This window comes from Brachycentrus maculatus, unplaced genomic scaffold (genome assembly GCF_059751285.1).
Source record: "Brachycentrus maculatus isolate JH-2025_06_01 unplaced genomic scaffold, ASM5975128v1 h1tg000322l, whole genome shotgun sequence".
Lineage (NCBI taxonomy): Eukaryota > Metazoa > Arthropoda > Insecta > Trichoptera > Brachycentridae > Brachycentrus > Brachycentrus maculatus.
In genome coordinates, this window is record NW_028281071.1 from 630,245 (window position 1) to 636,209 (window position 5,965).

Sequence of the window (5,965 nt, forward strand, 5' to 3'; positions counted from 1 at the left end):
GATAAAATTTTTATAGTCAATATTCATTTTTGAATTATATCAATATACATATGTATTTCAAATGATTTTATTCTCAGTCTACATATATAGAAACGAAATACATACAATTTGCAATATATTTTTTAATTTTTTTTTATACTGTAGTTTGAATGAATGATAGCATTAAATTGTTGTGATATTAGACATATATTTATATTTTTACAAGGTCACAATATTGTCACCATAAGTTGTGTAATTTTGTATTATAAAAAAATTGTTTATAAAAGTATTTCAATAAACTTTTTTGTACTAGTTCTTGTAAATGAATTATTATTAATAAATTAAAAACGTGTTAATATGGATATTATTTACCTTTTTTAACGTAAGAGTGGTATAAAGGTAAAAATAAATATTCAAATACATATGTTGTTTTTTTTTTTAAACTAAGATATTAAATAATATACAAATATATTTATGAGAATCATTTATTAAAATGAAAGAAATAAACTTTTTTAAAATACACATTTATGTGAAATAATATTTAATATGATTTTAAATTTAATGAAAATTTAAAATATTTGCAATCATTTTACATTAACAATGTAGAATATCTTATGTTTCAAATCATACAGCAATAAGTAGTTACATGTAAAATTTACATTCATTACATATTCATGAACGATGCATGCATAAAATAGCCATGGGAAAGTGGCAAATACATTTATAAAAGAGAGTTAACAATGTTTCAATAAAATGAATTAAAAGTAACTATATATCGCATTGGTTGAATACAGTTTAAAAATAAAATTTTACAAAATTTAAAAGATCTAAATACAGGTGAATCTCAGATGTATCGAATAGAAATTATATTAAACAGAATGAATTAGAAATGCATTACAAAAGCTACCTCGTAAAAAGGAAACAAGATATAAAAATTTGCTGCATTTTAACTAAGCATTCTTTACAAATTTTAAATACCACTTTTTTAAACCTGGAATAGGCATAAAATTTTTATTAAAAACTTGTTTTTTAAAGAATACACAAAATCATACTAAATAAGTCTACCTCGTAGTGCAGTGCTTAGCTTGTTTGACTGTCATGTAAAAAGTCCTAGGTTCAATTCCCAGTTTATTAATTCATATATTATGGCACCTGATACTCGAGAACCTTGTCTTTTCAATGTGTATTTATTGACCAAGACGGCATTTGATGTCAACTTAATGCAGTGCCCTGAGCATCATCGAGTGCAGACCAGAGAGGTGAATAAGTTTAAAATATGTATAGGAAGATAGATTTTAAGAAATCGACGATAATAATATGCTCAATTCTTGTTTAATTTCATTTTTAAATGTACAGGTAAAGAATAATACTGTCTCAATTGCTATTTATTTGGCGGGCGTAAACGTAAATATGTATATTCAATATTATATGAATACACAATAGATGCTGAAAAATTGGTAATTTTTGGTTGCTTGTTGTCCCAAAAAATAGTTATGAGGTTTTCAAATCTTGGTCAGCTGGATCTTGGGACTGCGATATAAATTATGGAATGTGATAATACCACATAATTGCAAATTAAAAAAAATATGATTATACATAGACCTTACGAATAAAACTTTAGATTACAGACATTCATTGGCATTAAAATAATTAATAAAATAAAGATTTGTAATGTTAATCACCCGACTTAAATTATCGTCATACACACATACGCGGTCATGGCTACGACACTATAATATTTTATAAAATAATTTTCGGTATAAAAATTAGGGAATATATAAAAACTATATTAACTCACGTTTATTGGCAGCCCTTAAATAATATAGTAGTCCATTTAAATATGTACAATTTCGAATACACTCTGTTTTATCTGTACATTTCTTTTATACAATGAAATAGAGTTTTATATTATGTATGCGTATTACCAGATCCATACTGGAAATACACAATTCCTTATTAGACATTCAGGAAACTTAAAAATAATTAATCTCATTTAGCTGAACCATTCTAAGCACTCAATTAAAATTTATATTTTTCAATCACTCAAGAAGTAATAATGAAATAAATAGAAAAAGATCTTTTTTTAAGTCGGCTAAATATACATATTTTTATTTTTTTAGAATTATGAAATAAAAGTACATGTGATATAATTTCATCAATTTCTACATCGTTAAGTTTTACAAATAACCAAAACTTCTCCAGTAAACTATGTAACAATCGGTACATTTAAAATATGTGAAAACACCGAGTTATTGCTATGGATTACATCATGGGTCGGCAACCTGCGGCCCGCGGGCCGCATGCGGAGACATCTTGGTGCGGCCCGCGAGATTCTCGCCGCAACGCACATGACGGACGATATTATACACAATCGAGTGAAAGGAAGCGAGAAAGGGAGCAAGGGAATCTCATTGATTTTATTAAATACAATAAATGTCGTTTAAATATACACTTAGCGTTTTATTTTTAAAACTAAAATATTTGTACATAAATATTGTATGTATACCTACTGCAAGTGCGGCCCGCACTGATCCCCATGAAAAATATTTGGCCCTTTTACAACAAAAGGTTGCCGACCCATGGATTACATAATTAACAAAAAAAAATATATTGGGAATTTAATTTGCTTGTTCCACGGCTGGCCAAAGGCAAAACTAAATATCTAACGACCTGACCAAAACAGCTACATATTTTGTTTTCTTTTCAAAACTGTTTAAATTTATTTTAGTAATTACTGAGTTTCTCCAAAAAAATAATTACGTTGTGAACACATATCGCTCACTCCTTTCAAGAACGTCATAAATCAAAAATCGTAAATTTTCAGTTGTGCATGTTTTCGGAATGCCCAGAAAATGTACTATATCCCAGCAAAAGAAACATATTTTTAACTTAATATTTACCCGCTACAGGGCAGAAAGTGTTGTTTTTGCATTTTGAAGAAAAGGTATTGTATTATTATTTTTTTAAATATACTAAATATTTTTCAAATGGAGAAAAAACCTTCAGGTTTTACCTAAAAAGATGTGTTATACAGTAAAAAGTTCAATTAGTCGCTTGATATTTATTTTTAATACATTGTATTATATTTTTAAACTTAAAAACGTTCTTCTGAAAAATCAACTTTTTTGATTTATGACGTTCTTGAAAGGAGTGAGCGATATGTAAATATGATTTAGAATCACATCCTCTTCTAAGATTGTGAATTTGTAAATTAATAAATATACATATATTCACATATTCACACATTCTTGAGATAAAAAAGTGTAATTTTTCGTTATTCTCTAAAAGTTTCATCATTTTGTCCTTTGGTTTTGCTTTGGACCAGCCGAATATGGCAAACATTTAAGGTTTTTATTTTTATTTTGACTACATATATTCTTTGACCAGCCTTGTATTTATGTATTTCAAAGTTCAGGTTAATTTATGTATCTTACAAAGTAGCAACATAAACTAATGAGTTTTAGACTAAAAATACATAAAAGCTCTCGCTGAAAATATATCTCATCTAAATTCAAGTAATATAGAATACACGTAAATACGATGTATAAATCCACACAGACGTAAAATGATTTATTGGAATTATTTATTTATTTATGATGCATGTTTTGATGTCGATATTTACAATGATGGTTGTATTTTATGATTATAAATAACTGATGATTTAACCTACCAGGAATAATTCAAATTGGGTTTCATGAATCAGTCATTTTGTCAGAAGTCCAACATAGAAGATACATCTCAAGAAATATCATATTCACTAATTTATCTTGCGAGTAATATTATACATAGGTATCTTCCCGTTCAAAATACAGAAATTGTAAAGAAAATCTATTTTTACTAAGCTTTTTGTGGAAACAACATTTTCAATTTTTAACATAATAACAAATAAAATTTGACCGACAGCACAATTTTATTTACAAGGCTTTTCACACTGACTTTTTTAAATACTAACTTTTAAATTTGTAATAAAAGATTACTTTATATTATAAATAACATGTATCCTTTAAATTTAGATTATATGACTTTTAATTTAAAAAAAAAAAACATCTACTGAAGATCAGTTCTTAATTGTGATGGTTCCAAAATAGAATGATAAAAAACATTTATATTCTATATAAATGCTTTTTTTTTAAGGTCAATCTTGGTATTATAAAGATGTTTTCGCTGTGTAACGCGTAGCCATAACTAAGCAACATATATTTTTTCATTTTTAAATACATATACAGTAATACCTCGTATAGTCCTGTTGGTTAACCAACAATCAAAATTGCCCAGAAAAATGACTTGTCTACCAAGTCACATACTTAAACATTGTTCATTAGAAATATTATTAAAAATATAGGTAATATTTAACAAGCAACATGAGTACAGCATGGAAATAGAAATGTTTTGATAATTTTATCGGTTTTGAAGACCATTTCGTTGGAATTAAATAACACAATAAATACTTTGCCGTAGAGGATTAGATTTCGTCTTTTAGATGTGATGTGTGCGTTGTATCAAATACAAAAATTAGTATTCATTTTATATGTAAATTTATCATAACGCACCAATAACATTAATAAAAGTAATGAACAAAAGGGACAAAAATAAAGTTCTTGGAACCAATTATGTACCATTTTTTATATGCGCTTTATTTCTACCGCTTCAGTCTATGATGGACTAAGTGAGGTATTTCTGTATTTAGTGAAACAATACTGCATAAGTATCGGGCACGGCCAACACTATCTAAGAGGATAAATACATACATTGAATTTTAGCACCGGTAAAGACAGCAACGAAAACTGTACCAATTCACAATACATTTACATTGTGTAAATTATTCTATTTCAATGATCACATAATTTCATATAAACATTTACAAACTCAACATTTATCGTAACCTTTGTATATTTTTATAGATGCATAAATACATATTTATGTACACAAATATGTATTTATGCTTAAGCTTTATAAAGAATGAGAACTTTAATCAATTATAATCTGTCCTATTTTTTATACACGAACTAGATTTTGAACTTAATTTTTTTTATTGATTTAAATCACGGACATTATTAAGGGTTTTTGTTATTTTGTCAACACAAAATACTAATTACCTTGGAAACATTGTGAATTAATAGTTTGTATATGGAAAATGGATGATTTTTTTTTTTCCAAATTTGCTAATTTCAATTATTTTTCAAATTTTGGTCCCGTCAATTTTGAATTAACGAGCTATGACTGCACAACGTAATTGGACGTATTCAACATGCAATACACATTTCAAACGAATTTGTTCGAATTATCAATAATTTTATAGACATTTTTAAAAAATGTTTCCGTATCTCTATTATTTTTACAAATTACGCGAGATTGTTTTTATTAGTATAGCATATTCATGGAGTATTTAAGGCAATGCCAGACAATCTAAACATAAGCTAGCATTGAAATTATATTTATCGCACTGTTATAAACAATGAAACCTCTCGAATAATGAGAAGATATAACATTGTTTATTATAGTCTAAAAGATTTACCATCTCGATTTACCATCTATATCAAAGTCAGCAGATATACAATAAATGCAATGCGACGTTAACTTTACATAGCAACTATCAGTTTCAGGTTTTGCCCTCTTACCACAGTTATATTTGGACATTTCATCTCATAAGTCTCAATCAATAAGGACAGATAAATTTGACATTCGCTATAAATATACAGTAGTCTCTGTAATCTCACGTACATTGGAATGATGGATGTCAGATTACCGATGATTGAATCACTATAATTTATAAAAAAATGAAATTACAAGAAAAAATCAGTTTATATGTATTATTAACTAAGGAAAACCAATCACACAATACAGGGTACTGTTTAGTCAGGCCTTCACATTCGATAATGGTCTCTTGGTGGACATTCCAATGACAAAATCCATTACAAGATGTTATATTCACATCGTCCAGTAGCATAGGCAGTTCCACTATATGTTTGAACATTTTTGACAGTGA